General features: G+C 43.4%; 1 long non-coding RNA gene across 1 annotated transcript; it reads right to left on the bottom strand.

Annotated features, from left to right (window-relative positions):
- Window positions 1-3,467: 3,467 nt before the first annotated feature.
- Window positions 3,468-9,951, bottom strand: LOC131482547 (uncharacterized). The gene is made up of 3 exons (XR_009247094.1): window positions 9,662-9,951; window positions 9,440-9,553; window positions 3,468-3,628 (listed from the first exon to the last, which is right to left on the bottom strand). It is a non-coding gene; the product is annotated as an uncharacterized LOC131482547 (long non-coding RNA).
- Window positions 9,952-26,203: the final 16,252 nt, after the last annotated feature.

Genomic DNA, 26,203 nt, shown 5'->3' with positions numbered 1-26,203 from the left:
ACCATAAGCACAGCTCTGGCCACTTATGAAGCCCCGAGACTGACTCCTACCTACTCACTGCCAGGATTGATCAGGGCCTTAGCCCTGAGCTATGCAAAGGGGGATGGAGATGGAGACAATCAAAATACAGCAGGATTTGAGAAAGCTCTGAGCAAGCTGATTAAAATGCCTGAGCAAAGAAGACCCTTTGAATGACTGCAAGGTACCACTTGGCAGGAATTCTAATGAGCCCACGGCCTCTGCTGAGACATCTGAACTGTCTCTGTTGCAAGCCAGAAATGAGGGATTTATTCAATGCCATGAATCAGAGCATAACTATTGTTTTTATTTAACATTGATTAATTGTTCCTTGGCCTGTCCTCTTCCCCCCCCTTCTCCACCCAGCCCAGGCCCTGCCACATAGTTCTCAGGAAATCATTAAACTTTGGGGGGTTGCCTTGACATTATGGCAAAGGAGCTATACCGATAGCCCTCAGAGGATAAGCTAGATCTGAGAGTGGCACAGCCAGGGGACCACACAAATGAGACAGCCCAGGCCCACAGCACGAGGCTTCAGGACCCCTTTGCCCTGCCCTGACCTTCCAGCAGCTCCCAGGAGGTCCTGTGGTGATCCAAGTGGAGGGGCAGAAATCGGGGAAAACCAAGCAGGAGCCAGGTGACTTGTGCATTGAAGACCATGTGAAATGCATAAATATTACATAGTTACTAATAAGGGGGTGGGTAACCCTTCAGGGGTAATTACAGCAAGCAGCCGCTCAGCTACAGTGGTGCAGGCCTGATTAAATGTGAGGTTAGAGGGAGGCAGAGCAGTGAACTTTCATCCTGACATCCAATAACACTCCCTGACCCTTCCAATATTGTCCTTTCTAGAGGTCAGAAATATGAATAAATTTATAGTTCTGACAACCTTGACACGGAGGAGAGGTGGGACGGAAAAATCTACAGGAGAAAGCTCCGACACTACATCTGTGATCACAGAGAGTAAAAGAAAAATCCATATCCTAATTTTGCTAAATTCAGGCTTGACATGGAGAACAGTAAATCACCTTTGACATTATGTTTATTCAGAAGGTTGGGGTTCCAGGAATTCAAAGCCAAGGCACACTCCCTGTCACTCATGGGAGAGGAGGAGTTACCAGCTCCTGCTGGCAACTTTTATTGATTACAAATTATCAGGCCAGTCACAGTGCCATCCAAAGGAGTTGGCTGGGAAACAGTATTGTTAAGTAGTTCTCAGCGCTTCCATGGGGTAAGATGTACACCCAGAGCATGAGGCATCTCTCATGCACAAGTCTCATCTACAGAGACAACTTGACCAGGCAATCCGCCTGGAACCTGCTAAGCTGGGAATTTATAACAGTACGGCAAAGCAAGGCTGTCTCCTGCATTAGGCTCTTCTAGCACATTTGGGGAGACACTGGAATCAGCCTGGAAGGAGAGGAGTGAATTATCAGGCGGCCTTGGATGGGCTGTCTTTGGGATAAAGGGCATAGGACAATGGAGAGAGACCATTCATCTATCTATACATCCAGCCTATCATAGCCTCAAGTTCAAAGATTCAGCACCAACGACACAAAACCAACCAGATTTATCTTTGAAGCAGCTGGACACATAGCTATACAGGCACCCCACATCACTCAAAAGGCTGGATTGATGGCAGAGAGGGGGGACAAGAAAGCATGTTTGTCCTTAGTCATCATGCTCTTGCTTTGATGGTTCCAGTGGTGACCAATAACCTGTCAGCATTCATAACAGGTGATCTCTCACCTTGATCCCAATCAAGAAGGGTCTGACCACCCTTGGCACAGATCCCAGCACATGAGATCTGGCTCCTGGCTGTTGCTGGCCCAGTTGCCATTTGCACTTCACAGAAACATCAAGTAGATTGGATCCCGCCTCAAAAGTCTCAGTACAACCTATCCGACCTTTCCTGAGTGCTCTCCTCCCCTTATGCCATTGCTGAGGGTTAGGGATTGTGAGACCCAGCTCCTGGCATGGGGAGAAGGGTGACAGAGCCACTGGCCATCTCTCAGCAGGCCATTTACTAGGTGTGCCTCATTGTCTGCAACTTTCTTTAAAATCTTTGTCCTCCCCTATGGGTCCTAGCTGCTGATTCTGGCCACAGAAAACTACAACTGTGCCTCCTATGCTAGAATTCTCCAAGGGACAGTCTTTGGGCATATTTGAGTCCAGGCTCCAGTCTGTCTCTGTAGGCACATGCTCCCATGTGGTCACTGTTGTCTTGATGCCAACGGGCAGGAATTTGCCTTTTTATCCCCCCTGATAGACATAGTGTTCTAGTTGCCTCAATGCCTCATCCTCAGCATCCCCAGGACAGACCTTGGCAAATGACCCTGAAGAGCACAGAGCTGGCCACAGGCTCTCTCTTCTGCGTCTTCTTTAGTTGAAAGTGCTGTTGTGCAATGGCCGATTCTTCCCCCAAGTTCTTCAAGGATGGGTGGCAGCCAGACTGGGCACAGAGATATCTCAGCCTCCTGCACCACCCAGAAGACTCCCATTCCCTTTTTGTCCAGGATTAGCTTCAGAACCAAACCCAACTTCAGACACTGTTCTCAATGTCTGCTTCATAGAGGCCATGCCTGTCCTCAGTCAACTGATTCAAAGTCATGCACTGAGCTCTCACTGTGCACCAAACACTTCCTGGGCATCATTTCTTCTCACGCTCATAACCACCCTTAGAAGGAGGTACTATTGTTTCCCTTGGATGTTAAAGTCAGTGCCTTGTTCTGCTGTTCCTCAGGCCTTTGGCTGGTGCCTCGCCCTTGGATGGGAGGAAGGGGAATGTGGCAGTGAGGCAACCCTCTGGGTGCCAGCCTCAGCCCCTTCACCCTCCCAAGCCCAGGTACAGGGACACTGGGGAAGTCCTGAAGGTAGGCACTGTTCTTGGTGGCTGATGTCTGTGAGGTCTAGGCCCTCTGATAGACATTCCTAGGTCTCGTCTCCTTCTCCAGTTTGCAAATAGTAAGAACTTGATCTCTCCACCTCACTTGCCACCAGCTATTTCCTTTGAGTTCCAGGCACAAGTGTCACATGGAATCATGAAGGCAGGCTAGGCAGAGTGGACTCTGGCAGGATCAGAGTACATGGCAGTGCTCAGAAAGTGGGTACTGTCTGAGTAGGAGGGGTTGATTTGTCATCTGTGTCCATTGGGGAGACGTGTGTGAGTGCCCATACCTGCTAACTCTCATCTTTCATGAACATGAAACAAAGTATGAATAAGAAAAAAAAATCAGAAGCTCAATTAATGCTTTTTTCTTAATCTCATTTATTTCTCATTTATTTCTTAAGAAAACCTTATATGAGGACCAAGAAAATCAGGTGGATCCTGACATCAGCATTCAAATCACTCCCAACCGACATCACAGAGTTTTCAATCTTCTACCTCCTGGCTGAATTCTCCTGTATTTGGTCCTACCATCATTCCTTCTCCCCTCCAACAGCTCCTGTTTGGTTGGCTTTGTCTGCATGCTATCTATCCATACATTAACCCAAGATGAGAAATGTTCCCAGGGATTTCTTTCTGGGGCTGAGCTGTGGAGAAAACACTCCTTCAGAGTGCTTCTCAACGGTGCTCCTCCAGGCTGTAGGCCAGGATGGTCCTCCTTACCTGACAGGAGGAATACAGGATTCAGTCCAGGTTGGGCATCTGAAGTTTTATCTCCCATGGAAATAGAGGGAGTTGGAGAAAAGAATAAATATTTTCTTTTGCAGGGTGAACAGATTCCTACAAACCCAAACCAGCCTCTCCCCAGACTCCAGTGGCTGAGCCCTAGAGATTTGAGAAGAACAGACACAATCTCCTCTTGGCCCAGTGGCCAGGGACTCTGTGCCTGGAATATGAGAAGGCACAGTTTTTACTCAGTCAGGCCCTGCCTCAGTGGCTCGGGCCGTGGCTCCATCACCTTACGGCAAGAGCTCGATCCATTCTGGAACACCCATTTCTACAATAGGAACAAGGTGGTGATGTTTATGTTTTTATCAAGTTGGCAGCTTCAGTGGGGTTGAATTCTGAAGTGAGTGCCTCAGGAAAGAATCAACATTGGTCAAAGCTATTCTTGAAAGCTTCTTAAATCAGTGGCAGTTGAGTAAGCAGAGCCTCCCTTCTCAGAGACCGACAGAGCCTACCACTCCACAGATGGGGTTTTCTGCATTCATCAAGACAAGAGATGGCTACTTCATCTTTGGGTCAGGCTCCTGTAAAATGTTATAATCACACTGCACACAGCAAGATGCTCTCATTATGGACACAGAAGGGATCAAAGCTAATGGAGGGAGAAAGGGAAGCTTGTATTCACTGTCTGACTCACCCATTCCCTATGCAGGTGATCCTCCAATGGATGTTGGTAAAATAACCTGTGCTGCCTAATTCATTCATATTCATATTCATATTCTCATTCTCTCTCTCTCTCTCTCCTTGATAACAGGTTATATTGTGTCTCCCTGTCCCACAGAAAAATATGAGGGTGTTCAAGATCTTTATGGAAACAAAGGATCATGCCCATTTCCCATAAACTTCTTGAAATTCCCTTTTACATCACAGTCCTGATGCCTGGAGCCTATGGATATGAGCTTCCATGGAGACAGGGTTTGCGCAGCAGCAGCAAAGTGAAAAATAAGAGTCTGCTTGAATTGAGCAGGACACCAGGGCCATCGCCCCCACAACTACCTCAAGGCCATTCTGTGCTGGAGTAGAGGGGAACAAACATTGAACTCCTGAGGTTTGGTGTACAGAAATGAAAATAAATTTAAAAAGACAAACTTCTGGGTCTTGATCTTGAAGCCTGGTATCTCTTGCTTTCATGTTTTTAATCTACAACTGCCTTGCATCTCTGGTTTGTCAGACAGGCGGGGAAAGTTGCTTTTCCTACTCATTTGTTCTTTTTCCAAGTGGAAATGTACAATCTACTGCATTCTGAAGGGTATTCAGCAGGGGGAGTCTGGGGCATTGGAAACCCTTCCCCTAAGATGACCACATCCCAGAGCCCCCAGGCATCACCACGTTCTGTTTGCTATTGCTGGGGTTCCCATGAATCTAAGGACAAAAGGAAAGCCAGCTTCACCATTAGCTGGGCTCTGGGCAACATGAAAATGCTGTGCTCTGGACAGAAGCAGGGAAATCACTCTTTCCTGTTTCCCGTAGGCCTGGACCCCTAATGCACCATAGATAGGCAATCTCTAACACATTGTGACTTCTGTGCATGTGTGCTCACCATCTGGATGGGGTGAATGACAGGCCCCAGATGAATCACTCGTCAAATTTGCTGTGGCCCTGCCAGCTGGGATGGGCACAGCTGCCACCAATCTCAGAAGCTTCAGGGCGACACCACTCTGCCCTCTCTGAGCCACCATCAGGCCTTGACAGAGGAACCTGCAGGCCACGGAATTCTTTGTCATCAGCCAGGCAGAGGGTGACAGTAGTCAAGAGGAGAGCAGGGAGAGGGGGGTGGATGGGAGAGATTGGGCAGAACATGGCATGACAGGGGACTGGGAAAAGGACAGCTGAGAACTTAACCAGGGCAGGTAACCATTGTCCCACAGACTCAAAACCTAGGTGAAGAATTTCCAGACTATAGCAAATGATCCTCAATCCCCAAACCCAAAGCCAGTGTAAAAGCTCCGTGGGATAAGTAGCTGACTATCCTAACAGACTCATTCTCAAAGCATCGGTGCTCCGAAAGCATCTCTTGGGAGCTTTGGAGTTGTGGAAGAAAGCAGGTGGCATGGGCTCTGGAGGTGGTCCAGGTTAGTGATCAGAGTGTGTTTCTCCCAATTACACTCTGGCTGACATGAGGATGGAGATTAAAGGCAGGGCATTACAGCTGGGCCACAGTCCAGGCTCAGTGGCAGCTGTCACTAGTGGATGGACAGGTTTCCAAGCACAGGATTTCAGAAGCCAGAGCTCCTGCCACAAAGTCCTGTTATGAATCTGACGAACATCTAGGAAAAGGAAGGTGGAGGAGTAAACACAGACACAGAGGAAAGACTGCACAGAGAGCAGCAAGCAAGGGCTGGGGCAGAGCAGGAGAACATCAGACTTCTATTTCATGAGCAGTGAAGTCTCAAAGCTGCAGATTTCATCAAATGCAAAGACACTTCACTTTGGTCTGTAAAAATGAAAAATAGACACCCTATGAGGGGTGGAGGTGGAACAGGGGTAGAAATGATGACAAGAAATAATCAGGCAAGTGGGGGATGATTAAGCATGCTGTGAGTTGAAATATCTCTTTGGATATAGTCAAAATGCTTTGGAATTCACTATTTGGAAGTAATTACAGTGATGGATTTTGCATTTTGTCTCACAATGCAATTAAGGGGTAGGACTGAGCCAACACCTTAAGCGGATTAAGAGGTCTGCATGGGAGTTGCCCGTGGGTCCCGGGACTTGGATGAGACTAAATCTCGTTGGTGGTGCTGTCATGTAAAGCAGGCCTTTACCTTTCTGGCCCTGGTTTAGGCTTCAGGAGGCCTGGGCACAGGAGCTCAGCTTATACACAGAGGACAGAGGAGGGATGCGAGAGGACCCTGCTAGGTCTGCTCTACTCCCCAAGACTCTGAAGCACTTCAATACATCACCATTGTGACCCCTGTCACCTCTGACAGCAAATATGATTTTAGCTGTCAGGCAGCTGCCAGAAAAACAAAACATAATTTACAGCCAAAATCAGCCTGCAAAGGCTCACACCTGGCTCCCTGCAGTGAGAGCCATGGAAACACACCCAAGGGCAGGATTCCACTGGGCCACTCCAGAGAGCTACAGTTCGCTCCCTGTGCTGATTGGAGCTTGCTGTTGCAGAAGGGGAATTTGGGGGTAGGGGGGATGGACTATTCTTACACCTCTGATTTCCAAAACACACTTGGAGAATCTTATTATCCATAGATATTTTTCCATGATAGTACTGTCAACAAGATCTTTTGTGCCAAGTTCAAGGGAAAAAATGACACTTTGTACCTCTCATAGCCTGCTTTGCAGATGGAATCTTCCAGAGCCACATTGGGAAATACTTCTATGCTCTTGCAAAAGGATACAACTGACAAGTCCTGAATTCTTATTACCCTGACGGCTTGGGAAGGAGGGAGAGGGTGGGAGCAGAAGGGATAAGAAGGAGTAGGGGGAAACATGTGGGAAGGCACCTAAACCAAGACATCAAGCATTTTTAAGATTGGCCACAATCTTTCCAAACCGAACAGGTATGAACATGTCTGTGTGTAGTCCAAAGGAGGCATACACATCAAAATCATTAGAACAAGGGCAGGTGTGTGGAGTCATGATTAAGAATTCAGTTGGGAGGCTCATATCCAATGTCAGAGTGCTTGGGTTCGAGTTTTGGTTCTGTCCCCAACTATACCTTCCTGCTAATGTATACCTTGGGAAGCAGCCTCCCTGGGATGATCCAAGTGGTTCATCCCTCCCCTTGTGGCAGACGTGATTTAAATTTCTGGCCCCTGATCCTGGCCCCAGCACCAGCTCTGGATGTTGTAGGCATCTGGGGAATGAATTAGTATATAGAAGCTCTCACTCCCTCTGTCTTGCTCTCTGCTTTTCAAATTGATAGATTTTTAAATATATTTTTCAAAAATAACTGGAATATGCCAAACAAAGTCAGAAATAGGAAACCTGAGATGTTTGTGAAAATAGAAAATAATGAATTATTTTCAGGGACCTTTTTCAGCTGTGCCACGGCCTTGGGCACTACTCTGGGGGCAAACCTGGCTTCCAGTGTGGTCATTCTTTAGTTCCTTGTGCAGTTTCTAGTCTATGCAGAGTGATGATGAAACTGGCCAGTAAAAGGACTAGTCAAGCCTACGGTTGGTTCTCCCCCCTACCCTTACTATGACCTTGGATACATCAGCTTAACCTTGCTAAGCCTCAGCTTTGTATCTGTTAAGTGGAACTGAAAACTAGACTTACTGCAAAGGACGGAGTTACCTGAGATCAAGTACATTAAGATCAAGTTTACAGTGGCCAGCACCAAGCAACTGTTCATTAAATGCCCCCATGAGTGCTATACAGTGTCTCCTCAATAAGCAAATATTGAGCACCTCTTGCATGCAGGCACAAAATCATAGGGAGGTTAAATAAACAGACCACGCTTTTAAGGAACTGAGCAGGGAAGCAGATAACCCCAGGTGAGATGAGGTGAGATGCAGGAGTGGGGAGTAACATCTGGACCAATTCTCTAGGGTTGGGAAGATAAGAAAAGAGAACTTCAAGCCAAGAAAGTTGTGTAAATCACTTTATGTATTCACCTCCCACATGCTGAAGGGAATCATAACTCTCTCCTTATCTCATGGAGTTGGATTGAGGCCCTTAGCAAATAACAGACATCAATAAGAGTTGGGAAAGGCAACAGGCTCTAAAAAAACCGGTGCGCATAAGCAGGCCATTGGGACAATGACATTGGTAAGGGTGAGACAGATCCTCAGAAACTTTCTAAACTGGGAGTTTCGGAAAACCCAGCGCAGTTTCCAGGTGCTGCCATTTCAGACAGTATCACCTGGGGGTTGGGAACTGCATTTTGATTCCAAATTCCCGACTCCCCTGGGGTATAAGCTTTCAACCAAAACCTAGTCAAACACAAACACATTTATAAATGGGACACTGGAAGCCTACATGAGAAAAGTAGCACGGAGCCAACATTTGTCTCTTACTGAGACTTTCCGGCCATTAGAACAACTGTGACACAGCACAACAACACAGGAAAGGAAGGAAGTCAAGGACCTTGAACGCAGCGGCCAGGCCTGGGGATGACTCTGACTGAAATCACAAGTTTGATCACCAATAGTCTCAATTTCATAACAAATACATTCTCCTATCTGAATATCATGTAATAAAATCTCTGAATTTGAACAGGATAAGGAAGGAGATGGTCCACTTGGAAATGAAATCAGGACAAAGCTGACGGTCTTATTAGTTTGTCCAATTAATCCCTAATTAACATTAATGGAATGGGTAATAGGGCTGAGTTGTATATTGTGAAAACACTACACTCAAATCCTACACCCTAGTGCCTGAGGAAGTGACTGAATTTGCAAACAGAGGTAATTACACTTAAATAAAGCCATCTGACATGACTGATGCCCCCATAAGAGGAGGAGGTTTGAACCAACATGTTTCAAGAAAGAAAACTTAGAAGACATGAGAAAATAGTCAACTCCAAGCCAAGGACAGATCCTGCAGAAGAAACTAACCCAGCCAACCCCTTGATTACGCTCCAGACCCTTGGGTTTCTGGGCTCCAGAACTGTGCAAGAATGCGTTGCTATTGCTTAAGTCCCCCAGGGAATGGTACTGCATAATGGCAGCCCAGCTGACCAATATACAAGATTGTCATGTGCTAGGCATTGGGGCTACAAGAAAAGAAAACACACTACACCCACCTCAGAGAACTCATCATCTAGTGAGGGAAGGAAATGCTTACCAACACCGTGGGGCTGCTGCTGGCTAGAAGCCTGGCAGCGAGCAAAGAGCCCCACTGTCTGAGTTGCAGGGAGGCAGGGATGGCACGGAGGACTCGGGCTCAGGTGATCCAGACCTAAAATAGCAACATGACCTGGCTCAGTGCTCAGTCCCAGTTTTATGCTGACCAATCTTTAATTAGTGAATCATGTCTCTTGGTGAATCAGGTAGGTTATTTACTTACTGGGCTTGTCCCTTTTGGCAGTAATGAAACATTAAATTCATGAGACTGCAAGGAATTCCGAGTTTCATAATTCTGCCCAGTGGCCTGGTGAGAGGCTAAGTCAGCTGTCATTCCAGATGACGTATGGCTGGAGATCAGAAATGTCTGTGTAGACAGCAACTGAAGAGAAGGGAGGCAGGAAGCAAGCTCTGTCCAAATTTCACAAAGCTCTGAAGATAACGGCTCTGTCCACAGAATGCCAAAACATCATGTAGGCAAAGTCGATTTTTAGAATATTTGGTCTAGAAACAACCACACATCTGGAGGCCTGCACCCCTGGACAGCTGGTCTTCCCCAGACTCAGGAGCCATGGAAACAGAAATAGATGCAGCTAGCTATTAATTCTATCCCTTCCGACCAAGATCCAGAAGACTGCCCCCTGTCTCCTGAAATAATATCCCATCAACCTTCCTAATATCAGCTATGCCCAGACTCTGCCATCACCATATCCACCCACACCAGCCACATGCATTCCCTGTCTTCACCAGCAGGCTGGATTCTGCAGACACACGGAGCCTCAGGGTTCTCCTAACAGGAAGTCCTCAGACTGTCAGGTGTATGAGCAGCACTCATGCAAATTCTCATAAACATGTAAATTCTCAGGTCTCACTCTAGCAATCAGAAATCCACAGTAGGGTCTAGAAGCCACTTGTTCTATTTTAAACAAGCACTAAATTGAAAATACTTATTGGAGAAACACTCATCCTCTGAAACAGAGATAAGAAAATGAAGACTACAACAGATCTGATAACAGCAAAGATCACAGAGCTGCTGTGGCAAAAACCAACAGAATTCCATTGTTCCGATGAAAAGTGTCAATCTCATCAACGCAAGACAAGTAAGTCCATGGTCCACAAGGCTCTACCCACTTCCCCATGGCCCGGGACTTCCCTCTACCTCCCAGGGTCTTCCTGATCAAAAGGAGCAAAGTCAGAAGGAGATTAAAGTGGGGCAAGGAATCAGTATTAGGAGTGCTTTAAATGCTTGAACTATCTGTTCCTTTGCTTTCTCTGTCCCATTCTCTTTTGGTCTCTTGTCCTTTCTCCAGAGGACTTGTGAGACTGAAACAGGTTGTGTGTGTGTGTGTGTGTGTGTGTGTGTGTGTGTGTGTGTGTGTGCTTGCTAGAATGAGCAAGAGGCTGGCCCAAGATAAGTAGTTAAATAGCTATATGAATTTCAAAATTTGAAGTCAGGCAGACATTGGAATGCTAACACAAATTAAATGTGGTGAAATTATGCATGCGCCTCCACCAACCTCGCTTTATGACTAGGTACAGCCCCAAGCTTACTCACAAAAGGCCATTTTATACTCATCCATTTAGAGTTGAGAAAATAATCTTTCCAAGATTATCAGAAGAATTCAAGGTGGAGGTGATTTCTCCCTCGTGTGCTTGAACTTGGGAAGACTTTCAACATTAATGGTTGACATATAAAAGACATTTATAATAATTACTCCAGCACTAATGACAGTTTGGACAATAAGGAGCTTGGTTCCAAACTTCCTTGATCAGCAGTGTTTGCTGTGACTAAGGCCTTGTAGAAGGCAGGCACTGACTTAGCCCAACCTTTGGCTTGTAATAAAAATGCAATAAAGTAATTGGTTAAAATAGAGACATGTCTGATAAAGAGTATTTGCTTTTTAAAGTAACTGGTTAAAATAGGAGCATATCTGATAAATGAGTTTATGGGGGAGGGGGTAGAAGGCCATGCCTTACTAATTACTCAAGATTCTCTATCCTATATGATTTCCTTCTTCAGCTACTTGATGAGAAATGGAGCAATGGAATGATGAAAACCAGTAACCTGAGTCCTCATCAAAGAATAGATAGCTATTTACACGTGTTCTAAAATGCCCTTGCTTCCACCTACTATGACACGTTGAAAGACAAAACTGTGGTTCTCATCAGGACACTGATACACTTTGACCTCCTTGGCAGAACAGCAGGAAAAATGAAGGAAAGTACTCTCTAAAGCTTGCCATCTCATGATTCATTGCAGTCTACATCAGAGGTGCAAGTCTATGGATTTCCCTGGAGAATTTGATCTGCATTTGGTTCCTTCAAAAAAAGTCCAAATTTTTAGTTAAAATCTTATTTATTTTCAAAAATACTTTTATTAATACAAAGAGAACAGACTTCATGTATCCCAAAGATAAGATTCTAAGAACAAGAAGATACTGCCCTCCTTCTCTCCTTTCTTTTTCTTCTTGCTTTTGTGATAAGATATATTCCATTTACTTTATAATCACAGGCCTAATACCCCACTAAATATAATATTCAACAAAATAAAAAGTAAAAAGACCACTGTTCCACAAGAGTATAGCTAAGGGATATAAATGAAAATAGATTCATGTCAATTTCATTCTTCTACATTTAGGGATTTCTTCATGCATACTCTATATATTAGCTACCACAAATAAGAGAAAACATATTTGTCTTTTTGAGGCTGAATTATTTCTCTAAGCATAATGGACTGCAGCTGAATCCATTTGGATATAGAAGACAAAATTTTGTCCATTTACATGGGTGAGTAGTATTCCATCATGTTATATATGTGATAAAATATGAGCTATATATGGATATATATATATAGTTTTCCTTATCTAATAAGTTCTGAACATATAGATTGATTTCATATTTTAGCTATTAATTGTCCAGTTGCTACAAACTTGAAAGTACAGATAGCTCATATGCTAATTCCATTTCTTTTGGGTATATTTCTAGGATTTATATTGCTGTGTTATACGATAGAATCTAATTCTCCAAAAATCTGAAAATCTTACTTCTTAACAGTTAAATATTTAAATGGGTACATTCTATTTAATTATGAGCAAACAAGAACACATTACATACTTATAGGGGAGATATCATGATCACGAAGGTAGTTTGTTTTCCCAGGTGAGATTTATTCACTGCACTGCAAATGTGCTGACCCCTGCAATTTCCCCAAATGTGTGAAACTCAACTGCATAATTTGTGGCATCTGGGAACTATTATTCTGTTTAAATAAATAAACAAAAATAAACATTGCCCATTGTGATAGTGAGAAGGATAGCAAGAACCAGGGTTTCTTATATGCCTTTCTGTGCCATCCTATTAGTAATTAATGAACCTGAAAAACAGCCACATTGGCACCATATAAAATTAAGGCTCCTGGACCTTGGAACTGATGCTTCCTGAATTTATCTTGTCTTGTCCCTAGTGAATAATTTTAATGCAGCTACTTGAAATTATGCTTTTTGCTGCTAGAACAAAACCTCTCCTTCCTAGAGTCACCCAGCTTTGAGTGGATAAACGGCGAACTACAGTAAGAGAACAATCATTGGCAACTCATTCTTACTTAAAAGCATTTTTTCTTTATAGATCTCAACAAAATTCCCCCAGCATGGTACAATCTGCCCTGAGATCCACACTTGGAACATTGAGTTAAGAATCTCAGACAAGAAAAGGCCTCCATCAAGTGTGACTCAGTGCTTAGACACGTGTGTGTAGATGCAGAAGCACCTGCAAAGTACCTCACCCATGTGAACACTTTCAACAGCCTCCTACTTTCAGATCCAACTACATTACACAAGCGCTTCCCCTTAGAGGAAGAAACAAAAATTTAAGTTTTAAGATTTGACTGTTTACAGAGCATACAGCCTACAGAAATAAAATAAATATGTCAAAAGGAGATGTAATGCTAGCTAAATCAAAATATTCAGTTACCCAGATATTCTTGCTTTGAATAAACAATTTTTTTCATATGCTTATCATTTATTTGTGGTAAAAAAACTCTTATAATCAGTGCTCCTAGCCATGTTTAACATATCGTCACTAACTACAGCCACCGTGGTGAGCAGCAGATACCTGAATATTCCCTTCTTGTCTGAGGTTTTGTGCCCTTTGACCAGGATCTTCCCAATTCCACCCACCCACTTCTCGGTCCTGCCCACCATTATCACTCCTACCCTGCATCTATGAGTTCAACTGCTTTAGATTCCACACACGAGTGAGGTCAGCTGGTGACTGCCAACCTGTGCCTGGCTCACTTCACTGAGCATCCTGTTGCCAGACTTCACCCATGTTGTACCAAGCGATAGGACTGCATTCTTGTTGCTTTTGCTGTTTTTAAAGTTAAATAGCATTCCATTATGTATGAATAATACAAAATCTTTACCCATTCACCTGTCAATAGCACTAAGTTCAATTCTGTATCTTGGCTACTGAAAAATCGTAAAACATGGTAATGGACATCTCTATCATACTAACTTTATTCCTTTAGTTCATCCTTAGCAATGAGACTGATGGACTAATGGCAATATCATTTTTTTTACCTTTAGTTCTTATTAGTATGAAGAGAACAGATTTCATGTATTTCACACAGGTGTCATGCTAAGAAGACAACCATACCCTCCTGCCATCCCCTCTCCCTCCTTCCGTCTCCCTCCTTTCTTTCTTCACACTTTTTCTTTAGTGATTGCAAGGACATACATTGTCATCTCAGACTTAATTCATCACTAACCATAACGCTCAACAAATAGAAGTTAGGAAGATCACAGTTTTCTAGCAGTATAAAACAAGGCCTGAAAAGAACAACAGGTCACAAGATGCCCATTTCATTCCCTGTATTTTTGTACTCTATATTTGCTACCATATTTCAGAGAAAATACATAATATTTGTCTTTTGGGGACTGACTCATTTCACTGAGCATCATGATTTCCAGTTGCATCAATTTTGTTGCAAATGTCGACATTTTATCCTTTTTATGGCTGAATATATATATGTGTGTGTATATATATATATAAATCATATATATATAACATTTTTCTTATCCCGTCATAAGTTGGTGGACATATGGATTTTTTTATCTCTGCTAGTGTAAACACAGCTGTAATAAATAAATAACAGATAACTCCACATATGCTGTACATATGCACATAACAGATCTGCAAATAACTCTTTCATATGCTAATTTCATTTCATGTGAAAAAATTCCCATGAGTAGGGTGGCTAGGTCTTATGGTAGATCTATTGTTAGGTTTCCAAGGAACCTTCATGCTATCTTCCATAATGCTTGTACTAATTTACACTGCCACCAACAATGGACTAGTGTATCTTTTTCCTCACCAGAATTTATTGTTTTTCAGTTTTTGGACAACAGCCACTTGAACTGGGGTGAGATGAAACTACATTGTGGTTTTTATTTGCATTTTCCTGATGGCTAGTGATCCTGAGCATTTTTCCGTGTGTCTATTAGCCATTTGAATGTCATCATTTAGAAAACGCCTGTTCATGCCCTTTGCCCGTTTCTTAACTGGATTGTTCGTTTTGTTCTTATTGAGTTTCTTAAGCTCTTTACAGATCTTGGATATCAGTCCTTTTCCAGTTCATAATTTGTAAATATTTCCTCCCATTCTCTTGATTGTCATTTCTTCTTGTTGAGTATTTCCTTTGTAGTACATAAGTTTTCTTAGTTTGAGATAATCGCATTTGTCTATTTTTTTGTTTATTGTCTGTGCTTTTAATATTATTTAAAAATCTTTTAATTATCAAACTTAAGGAGAATCTTTGGTCAACTAAATATTCCTTTCTTTAATAAAAATGCTGATAATTACAACAGCAAGCATCTGCATACTTACAGCATAAAAGGCATTGTGTTAAGTATATTTACATTTAAGCTATGTTGTAACTATTTGAGGCAGGTATTATGACTGTCCCAACTTTAGTAAGGGCTCAAGTGGTCAAAACATAGTGTCTGCAGGACCATGGAATGAGCATGAGCACTGGTGTCAGAACAAGGCTTTTTAAACCCAGCATGTCCTCAGTTAGTGAAGATGGTATTTCACTAAGCCAGGGGAGGTGCAGGGGCTTGGAAAAGATCTGAGAACATGGTCTATTAAGACAAATTCAATGACAAAACTTTAATTGTTCTGGAAATCAACAGTGTACTTCATTAGTTATCTGATTCAGAGCACCCTCTCTATCCAATCTCCCTGGCCCTGAGATTTAACCTATTTGAAGAGTCAAATACCTTCACACTTGATCTTAGCCACAAGGCCAAGAAGCAAAGTACCTCCTACATCCAAACTGACTTCAGCAGAAACACTGCCAGCTTCAGTCAGTAGAAGATTTGGGGAGCAAAATTTAACATACAACACACTCGATTCCCAATCTAGTCCTCAGAAGTATGTGAGCATCACACTGATGTCAGGATGGCTTAAAAGGAAATCTCTGGTGCTGGTACTGTGGTGGGATGGGTTAAGTCACCTGCAGCACCATAACCCACTATGGGCACCAGTTCAAGTTTCAGTTGCTCCAATTCCGATCCAACTTCCTGCCAATGCATCTGAGAAGGCAGATGAGGATGAAGCATGGCCTAAGTGCTTGTGTACCTGTCACTGACACGGGAGACTTGGAAGAAGCTCCTTCTGACTGGTTTGGCTCACCCCAGTCACTGCAGCTACTGCAACCATTTGGGGAGTGAGCCAGTTGATAAAAGATATGTCTCTCTCCTCTCTCTCTTTCTCTCTGGCTCTCCTTATATCTCTCTATATAACACTGACTTTTGAATAAATAAATAAGTCTTTAAAAAACAATCCCCAAGTAATTAAGATTGGCTCCAGTTGCCTCACTACAGTAGGGTGCTTTATCCACAAAAGGTACTTCCAAGTAAGTGACCCAATGGATGCCTGAAGCCACAGAGAACAATAAACACCATAGGTATTATGTTTTTCCCCATACAAATGCAGTTATGATAAGGTATTATATATCAGTTAGGCACAGTAAGAGAGCAATAGTAACTAATCATAACAAAATAATTCTGAAAATAAACTGCAATAAAAGTGATATGAGAGTAGCTGCTGTCTCAAAGTATCTCCTGTATTGTACTTACTCTTCCTGTGATGATGGGAGGTGACACAGTGCCTACATCATGAGCTAAAGTGAGGTGAATGACGCAGGTAGCTGTAAGGAGGTGTAAAGGTTACTTGAACACACACACACACACTGTGGTACAGCAACAGCTGATCTGATCAATGTGATGGCTACTTAGTAACTAAACAAGAAGTTAGCAATGTACGACATGCATACTCTAGAGAGGATGACTTAAATCCTGGACAAAAGGAATAAAATAGCGCAAGAGAGATTACGTAACTAAACTTCAAGTATCGTTTGTAGGGCACGTCTGGAAGAGGTGAATTCTTTGGGCTTTTTCTTTACTGTGCAAGAATTTTCCTTCTGTGCTGACATTTTTAACCTTTTATCATCTGAATATGTTACTTCATTCTCTTCTGGCCTGTAGTTTCCTCTGAGAGATCAACAGTGAGTCTGATTAGGGTTCTTCTATATGTTCGGTGATTTTTTTTTCATGTACATATTCAAGAATCTTTTCCCTGTGTTAACTGAAGAGAGCTTGATTAGCATGTGTCATGGCAAAGATCAATTTTGCTCAACCCTTTTGGGAGTTCCGTGCCCCTCCTGTATTTTGTTTCCCAATTCTTTCTCCAAATTAGGGAACTTCTGCTTCATTACTTTATTGAATACATTTTTAAACTCAGCTTCTCTTTCTGTGCCTTCTGGAACTCCTATAACTCTCATATTTGGCCTTTTAATAGTGCCCCTTAATTTTTGAATACTTTTCTTAGCTTGATTCAGTTCTTCTGGCTCTTTCATTTCCTTACCATTGTTGAAGAAAATGTCTTCCAATTCTGAGATTCTTTCTTCTGCCATATTCATTCTATTATTGGGGCTTTCCACTGGATTTTTAATTTGTTCCATTGTGTCCTTAATTTCCAATAATTAAGCTTGATTTTATTTCAGTGTTGCTATTTCTTATGTGCTATATTCCTTAAATTCCTTGGACCCCTGTATGTGCTTCTTGTTAAGAAGCTTTGTAACATTTTTTAAAATTCTTTATCCCCCATTTCCTCAATGTCTTCCTCAATTAACTTTGAGGTTGACAGAGGCTTTTTTTTGCTTTGCAGGGGAGGCATCAGTAATATTCATTGTGCCTCTTCTTTTGCTCTTGGTCATTGCTAATATGGGTAGCCAATTCTTCTCTTAGGATGTTTCTAGGCTGTGTTGCCCAATGGTCTACAGGTCAGTTTTACTGATTGCATTTGCCCCCAGTTCTTCATTTGCAGTCACTTGTATCACTCCTTCCAACGACTTTCAGTCCTGGACTCTTGTGCTAGGTTTCTACCGTGGTCTCCACAGCCCCAGCCCCTGGCTCACCACTTTCCACCACCGGTGATCCTATGCGATGGCCATGCCGTTGCCTGTGCAGCCTTTCTCCCACTCCTAATTCGAGCAATGCTTGGAATTAGGGAGAAACCAGATGCACTAAATCACTGAGTTCTCAGCAGTGCAGGTCTTGCCAGAACCTGTTGGCCATTAGGTCTGAAGGCCACCTGGACATATTTTAGGTGAAACCCAGAGGAAGCCACGTTGATACTATTTTCCCTGTGAGACCAGTGCAATGAGTTGAGCTGGAAATGAGTTCTCTCCTGGCTCAACACCTGTGAGCTCGCTGTTGTTGCTCCAGCCCTACAGCCTTTTCCTCAGTGTACAAAATGGCACGCAGTGTAGCACTGGTGGAGGTCTGGGCTTGCTGGCCATTAGATCTGGAGCCACCTGGACCTATTCTGAGTGGAACTTAATGGATGACATGTTGATATTGTTTTCCCTGTGCAATGTGTTGAGCCAGATGCGAGTTCCCTCCCAGCTTAGTGCCTTTTGTTCCTCCAGCACAGCCCCTTTCCCTCAGTCTTTTCCTCAGTACACAAAATGTTGCCGGATGTGGCATTAGTGGGAGTCGGGGCCTGCTGATCATTAGGTCTCGGGGGCCACTGGATCTATCTTGGGTTGAACTTGTAGGATGCCAAGTTGGTACTATTTTCCTTGTGGGACCAGTGCAATGTGTCAAGCCGGAAATGAATTCACTCCTGGGTCAGCATAGGAACAGCTCACTGTTGTTCCTCCAGCCCCATAGCCTTTTCTTCACTACACAAAATGATACCTGATATGGCAGTGGTGGTAGTTCAAGCCATGAAATACACCCTATTCCTGCACCAGCCTGCTTTGGCTCTGCCACTCTACTTCTGCTCATGGTCAAATTAAGCAAATTAGCAGGATGGGCAGTTCTGCACCTGTGTTTACTGAGCTCCAGTGAACTCCCCTTCCCACCTGGCTGCTGCTGGAGATCTGATTGCCAACTGCCAATCACTGCTGGGGTATCTGATCACTGCAGCCCCACTCCACTGTCTCTGCTGCTTCCCCATGTCCATGGGTCTCCAGGTGTCTCTCTGCCATCAGCCTATCCTCTCTTATTTCCCTGGATCATGACCTTTTTGCTTCACCCTGGCTAATGATTCTCCATCTGTTTAAACATGTCCTTACCCTATTCTGCCATTAAAAAAATAAAGTAACTCAACTATAGACAGTGACAGAGGATCCAGTCTTGGGCAGGCTGACTCCAGAAGCTAGAATGAATTCAGTGCTCAATGAATGTTTATAAATTTGATTAACTGGGAGACTGTCATGTTTAGTCATTATGTGCTATAATGTTTGTATCCGCCCCCCCCCCTTTCATATAGCAAATCATAACCTCTGACGCAGTGGTGTTAGGCTGGAGACTAGTTCATGAGATTGAAAGCTCATGAAAAGGACAAGAGTCATGAAAATGACCTCAGAGTTCTGCTTTGCCCCTTTTTCTACCATGTGAAGATACAGTGAGAAGACATCTGCAACCCAGAGTCCAGCCATGTTGCATAGGCATCTTCTAGCCTGAAGAACTGTACAAAGTTGATTTCTGTTGTTGATAAGCCATCCTCTCTATGGATGGCACTGAGTAAGACATTAAGAAAATCAGTCCATACGAGATAAACCTTTGGTTAGCTCTTCAATAAGGCCAGAGTATTCAGTTTATAGAAAGGTGAGGACAATCTCTTCTGGGGGACGTGTAGGGAAATGAAAAGAAGCAAACACTTGTAGCCAGGGGACAGCAGGCAGCTGAGATGACACTTGTTTCAAGTCTTCACAGGCATCCTGGGGTCCCAGCTGAGCTCACACACCATGGCAGAGACAGGTTCCTGGAAGACCTCTAGCCTGAGGGAAGACCATTAATTCTCTGACAATGCCCTTGAGGGCTGAGGACAGAGGCCCGCTTATCCCACTGATTACAGCTTATCAGGAGACCTGGACATGGCCTAATCCCACCTCATATTTTATTCTGTAAGCTACAGGACAGAAATGTGGAAAGCACAGAAACACTCTCACTGCCCTACACCACTTAAGGTTGACAGGTAAATTCAACTGTAACACTATTGCAGCTAATATGCACAAGGGACCAGGAGTTCTCATCTGCAAATCTTGAGATGTCTCCAGGCTGTCCTACACTCTTCTGAAATGCACTTTTCTCCCATGGCACCTTGTGTGCCAACTGCCTGTGTTTCAGACTCGGGAATCAGCAGTCACATCCTGCACGGGTATAGCTGTGAGAGCAGAGGGGCAGGTGACCCAGAGGTATCTAAAGACTGTGTGGTCCCAGACATGGGCTCCTCTTGGTGTTTCTTTGCATGACTTTTCATGGCACATGCTTTATGAACACTGCAGGAAAATTCAGTGATGGAAATTTCCTTGTGCTGCCATCTCCTTTCTTCCTCCATTTCAATAGTGAGCTAAACTTCTGCAGTAGGTATTTTAGATAAAATGTCTATCTCCCAAACTGAAAATTGACGCAAATAGTCAAAACCATAAGATACTAGATGCATTAAAGATTGGCCTGCAAGATGACTAATATTTCAAAGATTCTCTAAGAAAGCATCATCTCCAACAACTAAAAGAGCATAAGATGACCACAAGTGTATATCCTGGTGACACAACCAAGGCAAAGATTTTCAGTAGAGATTTCTAAGTCTGTGAATTCCACACACTGCACTCTTCTGTTGCTATTTTCCCCCATTATGCCAATTCTCTGACCTTTTCTTCTCCAAGCGTACAGCCAATAATGGGATAAACACACATAGGCTTCCAGGTGACCCCTACATGAGTCTAACTCAACTTGGAGAAAAGTAAAGAATCAAGTCAGGCAGGGCTTTGATTTGTTACTACACCATGGAATTACCAATTTGGTTGATACTATTTGCTAAATTAAATTGTTTCACACTGAATTGCCCAACTCTAGCATGAACCAGGGCATGAAGAGTGTATTAGGAGTCGTTTTTATTGGTAAAGAGGTTAGGTTCGCCTACACATTCTAAGGCCTTGGAACACAACAGTGTCAGCTGCATATTGTTGTACCTGACAACTCAAAGCCATGTTGCTTTGTGGCTGCTCTGTGAACCTTTCAATGGCTCACTCTTTCACAGACGTACTTATTTCCGATGTTCTGATTTTGCAGTCAGGGAACAAAGGTGGTTGTAGCAACAGTAGCCTCATAGTCTTAAACTCTTCCTCTGAGAAAAGAAGCCATCATTAAAATAAAGTCTCTTCCTTGTTAATCTATTCACGAATACAGAAATCAGCTCATTCTGGAGTCAGGGCAATCCACAGAAGAAGGAGCAGCAGATTTCTTTTTCCCCAGATCCTGAGTTATTGACTGGCTTCCCTGGGATTCCCCAGGCTGCTAAAAGGAGAGTTCCCAAAGCTCTCCTGAAATGCAGAAGCAGGTGAAGAACCGCAGTGGTGGCTCAACCTAAAAAGCACATGCAAACGTGAAGTTGAAGTTCAAAGTGCTTCCCAACCCAGGCAGTTGCTCAGGTGGCAGGAATGGAGAATAGAAGGAAAGTGACAGGGAGAGCAACCTAACAAAGACAGGTTCTGCCTTGGCTAATCTGTGGAACTATAGCATTATCCTCTTCTTTTCAGTAAAGTGCAAGGAGCAGCTGTGTGCTTGTGATACACACTTGGATGTGGGAGTGAAGAGCAGAGACTGGGGTGCAGACAAGACCTCCTCATGCAACTCTTCCCAGATGCTCAACAATACCCAACAGGTTAGTCTGGAAAATGATTGGCCTTACTCTGTCCCTGAAATCCTTGGACAGCAAAGGATCATACTGTACCCAAGTATTTAGACAAGCTTGCAAGTGTCACACCAAAGTTAGAACCCACTCAGCACAGGAATTGCCTGGTGAGAATCATGCTTGTCATTTCAGCTGTGCCATGGAAGGCCATGAGCCATGATTTTAGCTTATGCTCGCTCATGCAGACACACACATCTAACTGACCTAAGACTAAGAGGCATACTGACTGCAAAGTTACTCTTCATCCTCCTTTTACAAGAGGAGGAGTAGAACTGCTTGCATCATCCCCACTCATCTTAGGTTCATAGATGAACTTGAAGAAGAATCAGAGTTCAGAAAGGCAATGGTCCCCACCTGTCCTAGCTTCTCTTTCTCTCCTTCTACCTCCACATTATCATCCCACACATTCTCTTTCAAGGAAACAGTGCTGTTAGCCTGTTAGGAGTCCTTGTGTGATATATTAAGGAAAGTTAAGTTCATTAAAATAACTCAGTCCCAGTGACCCAAACTATTAGAAGCTCGATGCTTGGAAGTGCTGCCCAAACAATGTCCAGTGAGACACAACTTACACATTTGTTGTGTATTTTACTGCTATATTTAGCACTCAGATCAGGTTGGGTCACTGTCTCTACTCTTCCCAGATCTTTGCAGCTATAAAGCTTCCTGAGAGGACAAAGGGGCTGAAGGTTTTTTGGATTGGCAGCAAGATCTGTGGGCATTAGCAAGTTGTCTTCTCAGAATTTAGATTGGACCCATGAGAAAGGAAAAAACCGATGTCTAAAACTCCTTGCAACTTAGCATTCCCTGATTCCACAATGTTTTCAAAAGCAGTGGCCATTTAGAGTCTCCTGAAGATTTAGGATTTGGGGGGTTCAGATGCATCCTTTTTGGAGCTGGCTGCAGATCCAGAACTGGGTTTCCCAAAGCTAACCAATGGGCAGAAGATGCCAAGGAACTAGTCGAACTAGTCGGGCAGTAAATACCTTTTTGAACAATGTGAAGCGATTGTCATGTAACTTGTGACTCCTCAGGGATCTGGCCCAGCAGCAGTCAGACTCAGAGGGAATCTTAAGACTGTCTTGCTGTTTAACATGAAATCGGAGAGAAACCAGTGTCATGGTCTACATCCTTGCACCTACAAATTAGTAGGTACTCTTCTATCAAAATATTCAAGGCTTCTGTTGTGGAGCCAAAATTGATCAAAGGTTCCTGCAATCTAAAAACAAAAGAAAGAAACGGAGAGAGAATTCTTCAGTTGCCTGTTGCTAAGCAACCATGTCTGCTCTGGTAACTGGGTCCATGGTCTTTGCATTCATTGGCTGCTGACTTACACTCCATATATAATATATACCAGCATGTTTATTCTCCTGTAAATGCCCAGCAAATAAAAAGCGATAAAACCCTTTCACTGAAATTATTCATGTGCTTAAAAGCCTTTATCCTCGTCACTAGTATGACTGACAATATCATGCCAGCAAGCTTCCCGAATTGGTTCATGTTCTGATATTGTACTCCTGGGTTTTCTTTCTTTAATAAAAGAGAAAGAGCTACAGTTTTATTTAAGCTTTCTGTAGTCTGGCATTACAGCTCCTTAGTACCAATGATTAAGATGTCATGTCTATTCCAAGCACGTTTTTTCTTCTAGTTGCTGTCAACTTTCTAGAGAAACTGTCTTTCACATGAATTTCTCCTCTTGGAAAAAAAAAAAAAACCACTTTGGTTTATCTTTGGAACTAAACTGCGGGGAGAATTGAAATGGATGATCTGTCCATATTGGAGCCTGTAAGGAACTCCAAATGGTATACAAGAACCTTCCCATGTTTCTCAAAGAACAGGTCAAGGGTCACTCATGTCAAAATCAAAATCGAGGGACTTGGCCTGGGGATCTGCATTATGCTGACAATCACGCCTCCTCCCTACTGGGTAATGTTGACGCCAACTCTATGTTGAGCATCCCCTGATGGGAAGAACCTGAATGGGGTTTTTGTTTGTTTGTTTGTTTGTTTTGCATCAATCAATTCTGGGCAAACCTGCATCTTGCCATGGGAGATGAGAGGGCTCTCCTTGCACCAAGGTTTCAGGTATCCTCAGAAATACCTACTTCCCATAACTAACAGTTGTGGGCACTGGCATGCCTGCTGGCCACCTTACACCATGAGAGGTAAAGCTTTAATTGAGAAGATGGCCACCATTGCTGGGCCCAGCTACAGGTCACTAGCATGGCTGAGGGAGAGTTCGTTGATGGATTGTGCTGTTGGTGTTGTTTGTCCATTGCTGCATTTTGAGTTAGAATGTAAAATTTGCACATTTTTAAGGGATACAATGTAAGACACAACTTACACTAGTCCTTCCAGGCAACTAGTCATTCCATTCCCTTTTCTTTGCGTTTTTTAACTGTTTTTTTTTAAAGATTTATTTATTTTTATTAGAAAGTCAGATATACAGAGAGAAGAGACAGAGAGGAAGATCCTCCATCTGCCGATTCACTTCCCAAGTGGCCACAATGACCAGAGCTGATCTGATCCAAAGCCAGGAGCAAGAAGCTTTTTCTAGGTCTCCCACACAGGTGCAGCGTCCCAAGGCCTTGGGCCGTCCTTGACTGCCTTTCCAGGCCACAAGCAGGAAGTCAGATGGGAAGCAGCGCTGCCAGGATTAGAACTGGTGCCTATATGGGATCCTGGCACATGCAATGTGAGGACCACAGCCACTAGGCTACCATGCCAGGTCCTCCTTTTCTTTGTGTTTTGAGCCTACCAACTCCTCTGTACCAGTTCTAGTGTTACACAACATCATGAACCACAGTCACCCACTGTACTTCAAAACACCAGAAACTATTAGGTTCACCTAATAGTTATACAGTTTACCCCAATTGCTTTCCCTATCCTACCCACACTCTATTCACTATTTTACATTTGAATTATATACATAAAATATATATATATACATACATACATACATATGTGTGTTTTTGTATATATATACATATATAATTTTTAACTTTCACATGTAAAACAAAACATGCAATATTTGTCTTTCTGTGCCTCTATTTTTCCTAACATACTGATTTCCAGTTCCTTCCATCATGCTCTAAATACCAAGATTTCATTTTTTATGGTAGGGCAATATTTCATTGCATATATATATAATTTTCCATTATCCATTTATCCATCAGTGGCCACCTAGGTCAATTTCATATCTTGGCAACTGTGAGTAGAGCTGCAGTGAACATAGGAATATAGGCATCTCTTTCATATATTGAATGTATTTTCTTCAGATATGTACACAGACATGGGATAGTTTATATAGTAGACCTTTTTCTTTTTAATTTGATAGGCAGAGAGATATCGAGACTAATGGTGAGTGACCTCTAATCTGTTCATTCACTCCCCAATGGCCCAGAGCAGCCAGGGCTGAGCCAGACGGAGTTCAGGAGCCCTAAACTCGATGTGAATCTCCTCCTTGACTGGCAGGGACCCAAGCACTTGAGCCATCATGTGCTACCTCCTAGGGTATGCATGATCAGGAAGCTGGATTGGGAGTAGGGTAAACAGGACTCCAGCTAGACAGGCCGATATGGGACACAGGGGCAGCTTAACCATTGTGGCAAACATTGTCCCCAGGTAGGTCTACTTTTCATTTTTCTGGATAGCTTCCACACTGTTCTCCATAAAGACTGTACAATTTGCATTCCCACCAAAAATGTCTAAGGGCTCCCTTTCTTCACATCTTCTACAGCATTTCTTATTCTGGTGTTTCTTTTTTTATTTTTGATGATGCCTACATAGTTGATTAGGGTGGGACGTGTCGAGGATTAGCAGAAAGTTGGTGAGACCATTGCTTCCAAATTTTCTTTCTCTTCTTCCTGTATCTGGGGAAGTGGGGGAGATAGGGGCGAAGTTACACCCAGCCTCCCAACCACTTCAGCACCCAGGGATGGGAAATAGCCACCCACATCCCACAGTCCCTGATGTGGAGCATGCTCCAAGGGTCCTGCTCAAGTTGTTTCAATAGTTCTGAAATGCTGTAGATCTCACCAATCCAAGGATGACGAAATCCTTCCAAGGTCCATTGACTGACACAGTAAACCTTAGAGTCTCCATTCGCCCACATTTGCTATCAATGTTTGGCTGGGGTAGTTGACCGATTTGTTCTGCCCTCCTTCCTCTGCTATGGTACCAGATGTCCTCCGCAGGCCCCAGTGGACTGTTATATCCTTCATGTGTATCTAGGTATGCCCTCCACTGTTCCATCTAAGCCACTAAGGAGGCCCAGTTCTAACACATACACTGAATGGGTCAGACCACAGATCCTGCAATTCCCCCATGGATTGGAGTTTTGAGTCCAGTGGTTCAGTTGGGGGACTATCCAAAGAAACCTCATATGAAATGATCCCAGACCTAACTCTTGGGTGTGCTTGCCAGTATGGAGTCCAGCTCAGTGCATCACCCACATCAGCCTACAAACACACCGGTAATTGCGATTGCTGGGTTGGTTCTGTCTC

Source organism: Ochotona princeps, chromosome 18 (genome assembly GCF_030435755.1).
Source record: "Ochotona princeps isolate mOchPri1 chromosome 18, mOchPri1.hap1, whole genome shotgun sequence".
In the NCBI taxonomy this organism is placed as follows: domain Eukaryota; kingdom Metazoa; phylum Chordata; class Mammalia; order Lagomorpha; family Ochotonidae; genus Ochotona; species Ochotona princeps.
Note: the sequence above shows the minus strand (reverse complement) of the source record. Positions and strands in the feature narration are given on the sequence as shown.